Here is a 16,145-nt window from a genome sequence, read left to right on the forward strand (position 1 = left end):
TCATCCTATCGGAGGCCGGTAAGAGAGAAGGGAAGTGGGGCGGAGAACCTGGCTCCTGGAGCGGGCGGGAGGGATCCGCCCAAGGTTCACGCAGCTTCGAATGGGCACGCGCCCCCAAGACTGCCCACCTCAGAGACCTGCACGGGCCGCTCTGGACCCAGGAATGGGGAACGTATCAGGAGGATGTGGCTCGAGCTTCTCACAGCCAATCAGAGCTTGTTCTTGGGCCAGAGGAAAGGGAAGGTTCGGGAGGAGGGAAACTGAACCATGTGGTCCGTCTGTCCATCACGGTCCTGGGGACTGGGCGCAAAGCCGGGCTAAGCCAATCACAAGCTGCTCCCAGAGGCGGCGGGCGGGGCCTTAGGGAAGGACTCCAGGGGCGTTCAATCCGTTTCCTTGGCGACTGCAGCGGAAGCCCCGCCTCCTGTTTCTCCTGGGTCTATCCGGGCCTCTGCTTGGCGCAGCCATTCCCGGGAGTCGGAGAGCTTGGGGGCGGGGCGAAGGCGAATGAAAAAGCCCGGCTCGGAAGGGAAGCGAGCCGGAAGTGAGGAAAGGAAGGGAGGAATGGTTTTGTTTCTCCGCTCGCTCCTGCGCAGGCGCTGGGAGGTTACTCGAGTTCCCAGCCGCTGGGCCGGTGCCTGGAATGGGCTACGAGGGAAGGGAGGTTTTTATCCGGAATGGCTGACCCTGAGGGGCCAGACGGGCTTCCGGCCTTACAGGCCTGTCCCTTCTTTCTGGAGCTGGATTCGCGCAGGAGCATTTCCTCCATGTCAGCCTCTCCCCCATGAGAGATACTAATTGGTGATCGATAGGATAGAGACGAGGCCCGAAATGGGAGACCCCATTGGGAGCTGGCCAAGTCCATCGTGTTACAGATACAGAGGCTGAGACCCAAGAGAGCGTGTGGCTTCCCCAAGTCCAAAGCCGCAGAACCAGAGCCGAACTCCAGGTCTGCTTGGACTCCCGGATCAGTGCCATCTGGCTGTGCCACCTGGCAGTGCCCCGCGGCCTCCTCTTCCGTGGCACGTGGGGCATTAGAGTGCCCGGGAGGGTGTTTGACCGTGGGCAGACAGAGTCTGAGCTGGATGGAATCTGAGAGCCTTGTGGAGGCAAAATGGGACTTGAAATACAGAAAAAAAAAGACTGAGGGAAGAATGCCAACAGTCTGCGGCCCCAGGAATGGTCTTGATGGGGCAGAATGGGAATCACTGGTCCCCTGGGGTGAATACAGATAGACTCTAGGGAGGATCCTGATGGCAGTGGCTGGTAACAGGATCAAAGGGAGGAATAGCAAAAGAATGCCAAATAGAAGATAGAAAGGTTCTGGCCTGGCAGAAATGGGAGGGGAATCCAAGGAGTTCCCCCCCCCCCCCACCAAGGCCAGGCTTTCCGGGAGCCCTTCAGACAAATGGGACAAAAGCCCTCCCGATCCAAGGGCAAAAGGTCTTGGCTTGGGCATGTACCTCATCAAAACCACAGAAGTTGGGATCCTAGAGAAGCTTGGATGGGACAAATGACAGTTTCCTGTTCCAGTCCATATTCCGACTTCCCCTCCTATACAGTGAAGAGTTCTTGTTCGTTTTGTGCACCTAGGTTCTGGGTTGCCCAACCTGACAGCAACTTAAGGCCAGAAATCCTAAAGCTCAGCTCCAGAACTCCCTCCTTCCCCACATCCCACTCTCCCGTTTTCCAAGCAATTTCTGTCATCCTTCCTTCCTTTCTTCTAAGCTCTAGCTCTCCTGGGTTGGTGAGTACCCCAATGTAGGTGGGGGGCAGGGAAGGGTTTGGGGCTGGGGGAAAGGATATAGTAAACAGAAACAATGAGGGAGATAGGAGAGGGGCCAGATAGCTTTGGATCATCATGGGCTTCTACTCTGACTGCCTCAGAAAGAGTTCTTCAGGGGGTCTAGCCAGCATTCTTGTAACTAAAAGGAGAGCTTGCGAAGTTCAATGGCTTTGGAATTAGGATATAACTATGGTCTTGTTTCTTAGAGTTTCAGTTCACTCCCTGTCTTCAGTATACAATCTGCTAATTCCAACTGCTTGAATGTTTTCCTAGGCTTTGATACTTCAAAGCATAATAATTCAGGTCTTATCTTTAATAATCCTTCCCATCCCTGCTCCATTTACTCACGTCAATTGTTTTCCCACTTTTGTTCAAATCTTAGAGGGCTCAGAGTTTTTTATTCCTGTACAAGGTCCTAACTTACATTTTCTTGCAGATAGACATCCTAGAGGAAGTGAATCATAGTCTCTTGACTACGGAATTCTTTGAACATCCTTCAGAGACACTAAATCCCTTCTCTGATGAGTGGCAATGGGTCCCACCAGCCCCACCCCTCATTCAGCTCTTCCTGCATACCTCCACACTCAGCCCTATATCTGTAACATCTATAGGAAAAGCCTCAGCCACTAGTCCAAACTAGTGGTTCACCAGTCATCTCATTCTAGTGAGAAGACTAATATCTCTCCAGAATGTGGAAAAAGTTTCTGGCAGATGTCCACTCTGGTCTAACACCAGCATATACACACAGGTGAAAAACCCTATAAATGTCCCAACTGTCCCCAAACCTTCACCTGGCACTCCAATCTGGTCCAACCAACAAACTCATAGAGGTAAATGGCCTTACAGGTGTGTGGAATGTCAGAAAACCTTCAGTCTCAGCTCCACATTAATCCAACACCGGATCATCCACACAGGTAAGAAGCCCTACAAGAGTGAGGTCTGTGGGAAGTCCTTCAACCAAACTTCTAAACTGATCAACCACCAGCACACCCTCACTAGTGAACAGCCCTACAAGTGTCCTGACTGTGGTAAGTTCTACCTTGATTCAGTACTGAAGGGGAGAAACCCTACAAGTGCACAGAATGTGGCAAGAGCTTTAGTCTAAGCTCTACTCTGATGCAGCACCAGATCACTCACACTGGTGAGAAGCCCTATGAGTGTCCTAAGTGTGGGAAATCATTCAGCCTGAACTCTACCCTTCAGCACATTCAGACATCTGAGAAATCCCCCAAGTCAGGGGAATCACAACAACTTCCTCAAAGACCTGAGAATTACAGGGTTGAGGATGGTCCATTAGTTCCTGAAAGGCCTAATCAGTCCCTGTCTCCAAAAGGGAACCCCAATCCCAAAGAGCCAGATCCCAATGACTCATAAAGGAACACATCCTCTGGGGATATCCCATCTAGATTCCTCCATGTACCCCAATGAGGTAGAGCTGCAGACAAAATGCTGCAATGGCTCCAAGGACTTAGAGAAGCCTTACAAGTCGTCTGAGTGTTTGGAAAACCCTAAGAGCCCAGAGAAGCCCTACCACCGTGAGGTGTGTGGCAGGCGTTTTTCTAAGTGTTCAACTAATGGCCATCACCTGACTTATAGAGGTAATAGGCCTTTCAGGTGCTTTGTGTATGGGAAGAACTTCAGTACAGCTGCTCGCCTGATCTAGCACCAGCAAAGCCACCTGGCTATCTGGCCCTACAAGTGTAGAACCCATGGGAAGGGGTTTGTGCAGAGATCCCATCTGGCACAGCACTGTCAAAGCCACATGGGGGAGAAGTCTTATAAGTGTGGGAACTGTGGGAAGGCCTTTAGGGAGCTCTCCAAATTGATTGAACACCAAGGGATACAAAGTAGTGAGAAGCTCTTCAAGTTCGAGGACTGTGGGCATGTCTTCTCCTATGTGTCTGCCCTTGTTCTCCACTATTTGAGAACGAAAGACAAACCACAACAAAAACAACAACCAGAGAGTCCTCATGGGTGAGAAACCATACTGTTGCCCCTAGTGTTGCAAGGCCTTCAGTCAGGGCTCAGCCCTGGTTCAGCACTGATGCATCCATACAGGGGAGAAACTCTATCATGTTCTGTCTGTGGGACCACCTTTCGATTCTTACTGCAATTCACTCAACACCTTCATGAGGCAGTGACTGGTGTAGTGCTCTGGGCAACCTTCTTGGGATTCTTGCTCATCGTGAAGAGGGCATTTCTTAAGGAGCCTAGGAAATTATCTTAGGAATATGAGGCATTGATTTAGAGGGTAGATTCTCTTGGGAAAGAAAAGAAGGACAATTTCCCCAAGAGTGAGATATTTGGCATATCACAAGTAGGAAATTCCCTTAGGCACATCTGGATTTTTCTTTCCTGCAAAGGAACTGAAAGGAAGCAAATTTTCTGGGGTGGGGGAACAGAAATATATTGAACATTTTTTGGAAACTTTGTCCATAAAGAGAAGGCCTTGGGGAAAAGAAAGGGGCAGTTATAAGAGGGCAGATACCCTAGAGCAGAACACTTGAGCTCGTAACTTCCTGGGTGGGGCAAAAGGATATATTCCTTTTAGGAAAGAAACAGGAATGTAGAATTAAGTAGAGAGCTGAGAGCTAGCTATTAGCTCATTTTAGGCCAATCTGGCATTTAGTGAGAAAAGGAAGAGAGGAAAAGTCCCAGGGTTCGGTATTCAACTAGGTGTGTCAAGAGACAGAAAGTCATAGATTCTACACAAGCCAAAATAAACATGTGGGTTATCCATGATGACCTAGCCCCAAATCTCCCTCATCTCCCCAGATTTCTCTACCTGTTAAAGTCTTGTTGTTATGTGTCTTGTCTTTTCACTGGACTGTCTGATCCCCCCACTTTCCTTCTCTTCATCAGATATATATATAACCTGAATAGGGGAGTAGAGAGAAAGATGAATAGATTGGAAGAAAGTAACCCTAACAAATTCTTTAAGGATGGAAAGAAGCCCCTGAAAGGTATGAGAGTTACAAGAGGGGAAATAGTAGATGTCAGAGAATCAGGAAAAGGAAAAAGATCACATGATTGAAGAACAAAGAAAGAGAGGTATCAGACTTTGAAACGGACTTGGAGAAGATGTTCTTGTGGGGTTGAGATTCTGAGCAGGATTTGGAGTGGACTGAGTTCAGGATTCAGCATCAGAAACAATGAATTCGAAAAAGACCCTGGAGGTTTCCTTAAGGTGATGAAGCACAGAACTTTTGAAGCACAGATGGTTGCATGAGTAGGAAGAAAGGAGATAACAAATGTTGGGAAGTAGAATCGGCATGACTTAGCAACAATGTGGATATAGTGGATGAGGAAGATGAAGCAGTCAAATCCAGGTGATTTGGAGTTTATGAACTTAGGTAACTGAAAGGAGGGTAGTGTCCCCAGAAGATATAGAAGAGGTCTAGAGAGGAGATAAGTGGTTCTGTTTTGGACTCAGGATTTCAAAGAGGACATATTCAACACATAATTGGTGAAGTGGAGAACTCAGAGAAAAATTGAGACTGGAAATTGTGTTCATCCTTCATTGCCAAAGAGGACTATGCCATCATAGAAATGATGACATGACTTGCACTTGACTTTGTTTTGAGTGAGAGAGGGCTGTGCAGGTCACCAGCCTCACTTCTCCTCCAAAGTCATCTGAGTTCAGTGACCAGATATTCATCAGGATGACTGGAGATGACCCAGGATGCACTGGGAGACCTTGGGCCCTGGGTGAGGTAATGCTCATTCGTTGAATAGGCCTGTTTAAGAAATAGCCAGGGAGGGCATGGCTCCTTTAGTGAGGCCAAGAAAAAGAAAGACATCAGGCTGGATGGGAAACAGTAACAGTTACTATTGATAATCACTGTAAAGCTAGGAGGGTCCAGAAGAGCCCTTAAGCAGGGGCCCTTTGATATCCCAGCTTCAGAGTGCAGTAGGTTTAAGGTTTTGGGAAAGGACAGGACAGGACAGGAAAGGAAAGGAATGGAACTGGAAATAGAGATTTGGGGATCATTTGTATAGTTATTAAACTTAATGAAGCTAATGAGGTATCAAAAATTGTAGAGCCCTACGGAACACCCACACTGAAGAATGAAGAGATTGATATGGGGGACCTCTGTCTTCTCAGTAAATAACAAAATAAGCACATTTGAGGTAAAGGGAGGCACTATGTAGTCTTTGAGAACAGAAGGTTTGGAAAAACCATTGAGGAGAGTGGAATAGAGAGTCAGTCAAGGAAGAATAAAATTTTTTTTCCTGCAGCAGTGAAGATAGCCAGTTGTAATTAGATACTGTGCACTAGTAGTTGAACTAGTTAGCACAATAATATGGCTTCCTTTAGTAATTCAGGAGAAAGCGCAAAGTTACTCAAATTTGAAGATTAGCTGGATATGAATGGTGGTTGGAAGAGAGAGGACAGATTGTAGTTGACCATGATTATAGGGTCAAGACTGAAGAAAGGAATGTAGGCCAGAGCAGAGGTTGTTAGAATAGGGAAGGATGGAGGGACTGAAGGTCACAGTGAACATAAAGAATAGGTTTAGGAGTGAGGCAGTGGAAGAGATGGAAGGAGAGGTGATCATGATTATAAAGAGGAATTTCAAAATGTTAAGATAGTAAAAGTGGCATAGTTCTTGGTAATGGTGAGGTCTAATGCATGACCATTCCTGCATGGGTGAGGTAGAATAAGCTGTAAGTCATAGGACTTGAAGAAGGTGATGAATTTGGAGGTTAGAGCTTTAGAGGAGATATCAGTGACTCTATTGAAGTCCCCAAATATGAAGGCAGGGGTTGAACTGGAATGTCCAGGTACTGAATTAGATACTAAATTCCTTTAAAAGGGAGGGAGATCAACCTGGAAGCTGATAGATTATATAGCAACAAGGATTTGGATCAGATGAAAATAGATCTAATGAGTTCAAGGAAGAAAGTGATAAGCGTAGAGGGATTATCTAGAAGTGATGATAGAGAGAAAGGGATATGTCTATTTCCCTTTTTGGTCCATTTGTGATCATAGGATCATAGATTTAGAGCTGGAAGAGTTCTAGGTCATTGAGTCCACCCTCATTTTAGTGATGAGAAAAATCAGATTCAAGTTTAGTGCTTTTTCCAGGGTTTGAAGCAGGATTCAGACCTAGGAGTTACTGACTCCAAGTCCATTGCCCCATAGCTTCTATGTCAAGCTGACTTAAACCTATTACATTTGAAGATTAAAGGTAAATTGAGAGACAGTGGGCTGAGCATGATCAATTTAGCTGGGCTAGCAATAATCAATAAATTGGGTCAATGACTTTGTCAATGACCAAAGACCAGAAGGTAGGACTTACTAGCTTTCATATAGTTTTGGGAAATACAAGAGAAAAAGAGAACAGTTGACTAGGTGAGGAAAACAATAATGACTGGTTACACAGTAGACAGCATCATGGGGGTGGGGGCAATATTATTGGTTAGAAATTGGGAATGAGGACCTAGCAACAACTCCCTTCTTCCCTCCTGTGACTAAGAAATGCTCATTGTTTTAGTTCACTTTCACGGTTAGAGATAGCGGACCAGACTTCTTTGGATAACAAACCAGACATCCTTGAAGAATATAGCATGGTGATATAAAGATACTAGACCAGACTCCCTAAAGTCCACCTGCCTCTTTCAAGGGTAGTGGATTTCCTTGACACAAGAATAGAAGGGTGATTAACAAGTGAACTAGATTTCTAAACTCATTACAAGACAGCTAAGCTCAGAGACAAAAAAATGTGACTTAGGCAGTCACAGGACTAAATCAATTAGCTGTAAATAGGATCAATTAAAAAACCAGAATCAATCTGATTATTTCAAACCCAAACCCTTTCTCTCCCAGTATTTCTGGACTGTGTAGTTCCTGATAATTCCACATCTGTCTCCTATACATGGTTACAGTCACAAGCCTAGTCCTACATCCTTCTGCCATCTGGTGGCCCATATACAATATAACACTCTTGGACTGGACTCCACAGCATCTTCTGGCCACAGGGCACAGTATCTGATGGAGACCTAAAGGTACCTTTCTCAGGGGTTTGCACACAGCAGGCATTCAGCAACTGTAGAAGGAATGGAACAGAACAGTACAGAACAATACAAATCTGGACTTGAGGGCATCCATTATTTGAGTATAAGGCCTAACTTTAGAAATATTAGGGGTCTAACATACTGACCAGCTCCTCTCTGTCTCCACCAGCAAGTGCCTTAACCCAATTGCCTTGGGCACCAGGTAGCCATCAATCTTAGATGATTGCCTGGAGAATGAAGTCCAGCCTCTTCGTGTTTGCAAGTAGTCTGTAATTAGTAATCAGAGACCCTACAACTCAGCCCCCACTCTTGTCCACAAACTATAGTACAGAGGTAAATGATAATGCTAATTGGGCATTTCTATGTTTCACCCCGGCTTTGCACTGTCCACTCCAGACACCAAGTTTCAGTCATCTTCTTTCTATTGGCTGCCCTGTGATGTAATTCCCACTGATGCTGAAACCACAATTAACTGCTCCAGTGTACCCTGCCTTCTAAAGGACTCCAGTTGCTGACCTCATGGACCTTTTGAATTCACAAAGTTACCTGTTCAAGGAAAGGAAACAGAAAAGAAGGGAAGTCTAATACTAGGCTCAAACTTGCACTAGATATGTACTCATGGCCACATAGATATCAAGTGTGAGAAAGGTGCAATCTTTTCCTTACTTGACTCTTGAGATGCAGTTCAAAAATAGTTCTCTAAAGATGGAAAAAAAAGAGGTGGAGAAGCAGGTCAATCCTTTTTGTGCATCCACTGAATTAAAAGCCCCTTTTAGTTTAGCAGTCAATTAGAGAACTCTTCATAATGTCAGAGATTAAACCTGTTAGACCTAAGTCATATATGGCCAGAAGTCATCCCCAAAATTCCTTTGTTATCAGACAGAAGCAAGTAGGGACTCTGTGAATGTCCTGTAAAACCCACATTACACTAGCACTCAAGATCTTCGAAAACTTGACTTTTATCTATTCAACACTATTTCTCACTATCCTTCTGTGTTTACCTTATTGCTCATAGGACATAGAAGAGGAACAAAGAACAGTATTGTAGAGAGACCTGAAATAAATTCAGATGTTTCCAAGGGCTACACAGAGTCAAGGCATCAACCATTACTGAAGGTCTACAAAGAACGAACCCTGAGTGTTTGCAGGCACCTGTACATGTACAACACACACACACACACACACACACACACACACACACACACACACAAATGATTCTTACCCAAGGGCTCACAAATTGTCCAAAATGTTTTATCCTCTATAAAAGCACCTTTTGTAGACATCTATAACATCATTGTATATTGAGTGATTCCCAAGTGTTGAGGCCTCCCCCGAGTAAGAAAAGAACAGAAGAGTTGCCCCTTCCTCCCCTGGACTTGCATAGTCTTCATGACTCACAATACTAGAGAACAGAATGATTTCACTTGGCTTCTCCATGTCGTGTCTCTGTACCTGAAACCCTTCCTATACTCCTGTTACACTAATTTTTATTCTCCCTTTGTCGCTCCATCACTCTGTTACTGCTGCTGCGTTGTTACTCTCTCCAGCCTCTGTGTGACTTTGCAACGTGCCATGCTCTTGCTCCTGAGTTTCATTTGTTTTGCTGTTTCAGCTATTTCTCCCGCTGACATTGCCCTTCATTTCTCCTTCTTCAGGAGAGTGCTATAGCTGTTAATGAGAGAGCAGCATGCTGCTGGGCTGGTTAACAGGTTTCTTGGTGTTTTTTTTTTGTTTGTTTAAATTAAACCCATGACTCATTTGATCAACCAACAAAAAAAGCTGCAAAATCCTCCTGACTTACCAATCTCAACCCCATGTCTCTATTTTTTCTTCAGATTAAAGTGACTGAATTTCATCAACCTCTTCTTCACCTCAAGGTACAGAACTTATGTTCCACACATCTCCCCTTGAGCCTTTTTGAGTGTGGGGAAAATCACTCATGCCCTTTTCCATTTACCTTGTCAATTTCCATTCTCTTTCCCCAGTCTCCATACCAGTTGCTAAAGCCAGGTCATGCAAATTAAAGTGAGGTATAAAGAAGTTTCATTAAATCGCTAGAAGCAACAAAAGAGGAGGTGTGACTGCTACTGCTGGTAACCCTGCTGCAAGGCTAACAAAGTTTTGGGATTTTGTGACATTTTTGTAGGAAAAGTGTCTGGAAGAGTAGACAGTTCAAAATTGTGGAGAACCTTAAATGCCAGGCTAAGGAATTTGCATTATAATGGTGAAAGTCAATGGTGAAATACCAACGCTTTCTGAGCAGCAGAGCAGCACATTCAAAGTAATGCTATAGGGATGCTTAGCTGACAATACTGTTTGGATGAACGGGTAAGGGAGGAACTGGGAGTGAGAAGATGAGTTAGGAGGAAAGATATTAGAGTAGTCCAGACAAGGGGAAATGAGGTACTAAACTAAGATTATAGCCCTGGAAAAGCAAAGGAAAATACACAAGGGAAAGATATTACAAAGAAAGAATTCACTGAACTTGTAAATTGATTGGAATAGAACAGAGATTCCCAAAATTATTTGGTCAACTGCCCTTTAAAAAAAAACTACCCAGTGCCTCCCTGGAAATTTTTCTTTAACCCTTTAGCAGTTTTTTTAAAATTTGTGTCATTTCAAAAAAAAAAAACATTTTTAAACGATGCACCATAAATTTAATAATCCATTGTAAATTTGTAGGGGTATTCCTTCACTGAAATTTTGATGACACAATATTGTTCCATGTAACTATGTAGCATCGTATTGTAAACAAGTCATTGCCTGCACATATTCCTGCCCATGCATGCTAGACTTCCCAATAATGAAGGATATGCTGGCCAGCCAATACTTGCTTGTTAAGACTAGTGGGCAGATCATTGATGGGATATAACTTTTATTTTGCGTGTTTCTTTGAAAAATAATGTAATCACTATGACTTTAAATCTGTTACACAACAGAAGAAACATGTATGAACACTATCAAAATTTTCTTCTCTTCTTTCCTTATGTTTCTAGCCCAGCCTTATTTTTATTCAACTCCCCTAACTGCACCCAAGGCTACTATTACCCTCCTCCATTGTTTCAGCACTGCTCAGAGGATGGTATTATCCACTTTGGGAATCTTTGGATAGGGGAATGGTAAAGAAAGGGGGAGTAGTCAAAGATAATAAATAGACTGAGATTTTGAGCATAAATGGCTGGAAGAAAGGAGGAGGATCTTAAATAATCAACACTCTGACTTTACGTATTACATATTACCCAGGATGGAAAGTCAGGTTCCAGTATAGTCTTTTTGGCTCACGCTCACAGGATTTTCCCCCAAGGAATATCAGAATTTGACTCAGCTCTAGATCTCCATAACAACACTCCTCTCCCTTCTCTCCCTCTTACACATAGGGAATCATACCCTTACTTGTTGGTACTCTGCTCAAAGGAATATAAATTTTGATCACAGAAACTTTGTAAGATATCCTGGCGTTTATAGGGTAGATTTCTTTTTTTTCTCTTCCCTACTTATTTTATTTAATTGGGACAATTAGCTCATTTGCCCCATATAGTTTCATTTATGATTTCTTGAAATATAGCATTGGAGGGGTGGAGCCTGGATGGCAGAGTAGAAAGATGGACCTGTAAAAGCTCTCCCTCATAGCTCATAAAATACCTGTAAAAAATGACTCTAAATAAACTATAGAGCAGCAGAAGCCACAAAACAACAGAGAAAAAAGAGATTTCCACCCCAAAGCAACCTGGAAGGCTGACAGGAGCAGAGCACAGCCCAGTGTGCCACATGGCACAACAGGAACAGGACCTAGAGCCACTAGCAGCAGCAGTTCCCAGATCGCTCAACCTACAAATGCCAAAGAAAACTTCAAAGGTCAGTGAGAAAGCTCTTTCACCCAGGAGAAGGGAACACAGTCTGGACCACTGACAGCAGCCATTGCAGTGGCAGCATCCATTTTTGGAGCTCTCTGCCTCAAACCTCTGGGGGAATTGAGCAACTGATATGGATCTCTGCCCTGACTGGCTCTCCTGGGTTGAGGAAGAGTGCTAATGTGGTGGAGCTGGAGGCAGTTGTAGAGAGGGAATTGTACTCACAGACCCTGGGCAGAACAGAGTGCTTGTGGTTGCTCACAGACAAGACACAGGCCAGGAGAGGAGTAAAATCATCTCCCTTGATCATGCCACCTTGGAGGAACTGAGAACTTACAGGTCCCCAGAATCTACCCTCCTCCTGACAAAGGACTCAAAAGATGAGTGGCTGGCTGGGAAAATGCCCCCAAAAAAAGAAAAAAATAAGACTATAGAAGGCTACTTTCTTGGTGAACAGGTATTTTCTTTCATGCTTTCAGATGAGGAAGAACAATGCATACCATCAGAGGAAGTCAAGACTTCTGCATCCCAAACCTCCAAAATAAACATCCCTCAGGCCTTGGGAGAATTCAAAAAGGATTTTTAAAAACAAGTAAGAGAGGTGGAGGAAAAATTGGGAAGAGAAATGAGAGAGATGCGAGAAAATCATGAAAAACAAGTCAACAACTTACTAAAGGAGACCCAAAAAAATAACACCTTTAAAAATAGGCTAACTCAATTGGCAAAAGAGGCCCAAAAAGCTAATAAGGAGAAGAATGCTTTAAAAAGCAGAATTAGCCAAATGGAAAAGAAGGTTCAAAAGCTCACTGAAGAAAATAGTTCTTTAAAAATTAGAATGGAGCAGATGGAAGCTAATGACTTTATGAGAAACCAAGAAATCACAAAACAAAACCAAAAGAATGAAAAAATGGAAGATAATGTGAAATATCTCAGTGGAAAAACAACTGATCTGGAAAATAGATCCAGGAGAGGCAATTTAAAAATTATTTCGAGGGGGTGGACCAAGAGGGCAGAGTACAAAGACAAAAAAATTCAGGCTCTCCCCACACAGCTCATAAAAAACCTGTAGAGAGGGACTCTCAACAAATTTTGGAGCAGCAGAAGTGGAGAACAACAGAGTGGAGGACATTTCCAGCCCAGGGTGACCTGAAAGGCCTACGGGAAATGTCCGTTGCACCAGACGTGAAGCAGAGCACGGAGCCCAGCCCAGCCTTGGCTGCATGGCACATTGCTTGTGAACAGCCCTTGGGGCAGAATCTCCAGTCACAGAATCCCCAGTCGCAGCAGTGGGTTCTCAGATCCCTCAACCCACAGGCGCCAAAGGTCAGTGACGGGGTTTTTTCAGCTGGCCAAGAAGGGAGAAGGGCCTTCCCATAGCTCCAGCCTTAGGCAGCTGCCACAGAGGCCACCTTGTGCAGGCTGCAGCAGTTCTCAAGGCAGCCCCTACAGCAGCCCAAGACCATTGCTGGATCTTAAAAACCTCTGGGGGCACTGAGGGAGTTAGTCTTTGTCTCACACTGAATGGTGGCCCTGCCCCCACAGCTTGACTGAATCCCACCCCCCTACCCCACCCAGTGCTAACTTGGTGGATCTGGAGGTCAGGTGCCTGTGGAGAGGAAAGTCTGCTAAGATTCTACGCACAAAAATCCTTCCTTGTGCCCAGACCAGTACATGCTTGATTGTGCCACCTTAGAGGAACTCATATTGTACAAGTCCCAAGGGTATACCCTACTCTTGACAAAGGACCCAAAAGTCAAGTAACTGGTTGGGAAAATGCCCAAAAAAAGGCAAAAAAAATAAGACCATAGAAGGTTAGTTTCTTGGTGAACAGATATCTTCTCCCATCCTTTCAGATAAGGAAGAACAATGCTTACCATCAAGGAAAGACATAAAAGTCAAGGCTTCTATATCTCAAATACCCAAAATAAATATTCAGTGGGCTCAGGCCATGGAAGAGCTCAAAAAGGATTTTGAAAATCAAGTTAGAGAGGTGGAGGAAAAACTGGGAAGAGAAATGAGAGAGATGCAAGAAAAGCATGAAAAGCAGGTCAACACCTTGCTAAAGGAGACCCAAAAAATGCTGAAGAAAATAACACCTTTAAAAATAGGCTAACTCAATTGGCACATGAGGTTCAAAAAGCCAATCAGGAGAAGAATGCTTTAAAAAGCAGAATTAACCAAATGGAAAAGGAGGCTTAAAAGCTCACTGAAGAAAATAGTTCTTTCAAAATTAGAATGGAACAGATGGAAGCTAATGACTTTATGAGAAACCAAGAAATCACAAAACAAAACCAAAAGAATGAAAAAATGGAAGATAATGTGAAATATCTCATTGGAAAAACAACTGACCTGGAAAATAGATCCAGGAGAGACAATGTAAAAATTATGGGACTACCTGAAAGCCATGATCAAAAAAAGAGCCTAGACATCATCTTTCATGAAATTATCAAGGAAAATTGCCCTGATATTCTAGAACCAGGGGGCAAAATAAATATTGAAAGAATCCACTGATCATCTCCTGAAAGAGATCCAAAAAGAGAAACTCCTAGGAACATTGTGGCCAAATTCCAGAGTTCCCAGGTCAAGGAGAAAATATTGCAAGCAGCTAGGAAGAAACAATTCGAGTATTGGGGAAATACAATCAGGATAACACAAGATCTAGCAGCTTCTACATTAAAGGATCAAAGGGCATGGAATAGGATATTCCAGAAGTCAAAGGAACTAGGACTAAAACCAAGAATCACCTACCCAGCAAAACTGAGTATAATACTTCAGGGGAAAAAATGGTCTTTTTTGAGGACTTTCAAGCGTTCTTGATGAAAAGACCAGAGCTGAAAAGAAAATCTGACTTTCAAACACAAGAATCAAGAGAAGCATGAAAAGGTAAACAGCAAAGAGAAATTATAAGGGACTTACTAAAGTTGAACTATTTACATTCCTAAATGGAAAGACAATATTTGTAACTCTTGAAACTTTCTTCAGTATCTGGGTAGATTACAGTATCTGGGATTACAGACATACACACACACACACACACACACACACACACACACACACAGAGAGAGAGAGAGAGCACAGGGTGAATTGAATAGGAGGGGATCATATCTTAAAAAAATGAAATTAAGCGGTGAGACAGAAATATATTGGGAGGAGAAAGGGAGAAATGGAATGGGGCAAATTATCTCTCATAAATGAGGCAAGTAAACGACTTTTCAGTGGAGGGAAAATGGTGGGAGATGAGAGAAAAAACATGAAGCTTACTCTCATCACATTCGACTAAAGAAAGGAATAAAATGCACCCTCATTTTGGTATGAAAACCTATCTTACAATACAGGAAAATAGGGGAGAAGGGGATAAACAGGGTGGAGGGGATGATGGAAGGGAGGGCAGTGGGAGGAGGGAGCAATTTGAAGTCAACACTCTTGGGGAGGGACAGGATCAAAAGAGAGAATAGAAACAATGGGGAACAGGATAGAATAGAGGGAAATATAATTAGTCTTACACAACATGACTGTTATGGAAGTCATTTGCAAAACTACACAGATATGGCCTATATTGAATTGCCTGCCTTCCCAAGGGGAATGGGTGGGGAGGGAGGGAGGAAGAGAAGTTGGAAGTCAAAGTTTTAGGAAAAACTTTTGAGTATTGTTCTTGCAACTAGGAAATAGAAATACAGGTAATGGGGTATAGAAAGTTATCTTGCCCTACAGGACAAAAGAGAAGATGGGGATAAGGGAAGGGAGAGATGTTACAAGAGAGGGCAGATTGGTGATAGGGGCAATTAGAATGTTCGTGTTTTGGGGCAGGGGAGGGGAGAAATGGGGAGAAAATTTGGAAACCAAAATTTTGTGGAAATGAATGTTGAAAAGTTAAATAAATTTTAAAAATAAAAATAAAAGACATTTCAACAAAAAAGAAACAGAATTAAAGAAAATAAATAAATAAAAGTGATTCAGACTCCAAAAAAAAATTATTTGACTACCTGAAAGCCATGATCAAAAAAAGAGCCTAAGCATCATCTTTAATGAAATTATCAAGGAAAACTACTCTGATATTGTAGAACCAGGGGGCAAAATAAATATTGAAAGAATCCACTGATTATCTCCTGAAAGAGATCCAAAAAGAGAAACTCCTAGGAATATTGTAACCAAATTCCGGAGTTCCTAGGTCAAGAAGAAAATATTGTAAGCAGCTAGGAAGAAACAATTCGAGTGTTGGGGAAATACAATCAGGATAACACAAGATCTAGCAGCTTCTACATTAAGGGATGGAAGGGCTTAGAATAGGATATTCCAGAAGTCAAAGGAACTAAGATTAAAACCAAGAATCACCTACCCAGCAAAGCTGAGTATAATACTTCAGTGGGAAAATGGTCATTCAATGAAATAGAGGACTTTCAAGCATTCTTGATGAAAATACCAGAGCTGAATAGAAAATCTGACTTTCAAACACAAGAATCAAGAGAAGCATGAAAAGGTAAACAGGAAAG

General features: G+C 43.3%; 1 long non-coding RNA gene across 3 annotated transcripts; it reads left to right on the plus strand.

The window, feature by feature from the left end:
* The first annotated feature begins 3 nt into the window (after positions 1-3).
* On the plus strand, positions 4-14,995 carry LOC140496725 (uncharacterized). 3 transcript variants are annotated; one of them, XR_011964379.1, is made up of 3 exons: positions 4-8,137; positions 9,640-9,681; positions 12,135-14,995. It is a non-coding gene; the product is annotated as an uncharacterized lncRNA (long non-coding RNA). The 3 variants fall into 3 exon arrangements; XR_011964378.1 differs by having other exon boundaries at positions 4-1,747; positions 2,223-9,681; XR_011964377.1 differs by having other exon boundaries at positions 4-9,681.
* The last annotated feature ends 1,150 nt before the right edge of the window (positions 14,996-16,145 follow it).

Source organism: Notamacropus eugenii, chromosome 3 (genome assembly GCF_028372415.1).
Source record: "Notamacropus eugenii isolate mMacEug1 chromosome 3, mMacEug1.pri_v2, whole genome shotgun sequence".
Lineage (NCBI taxonomy): Eukaryota > Metazoa > Chordata > Mammalia > Diprotodontia > Macropodidae > Notamacropus > Notamacropus eugenii.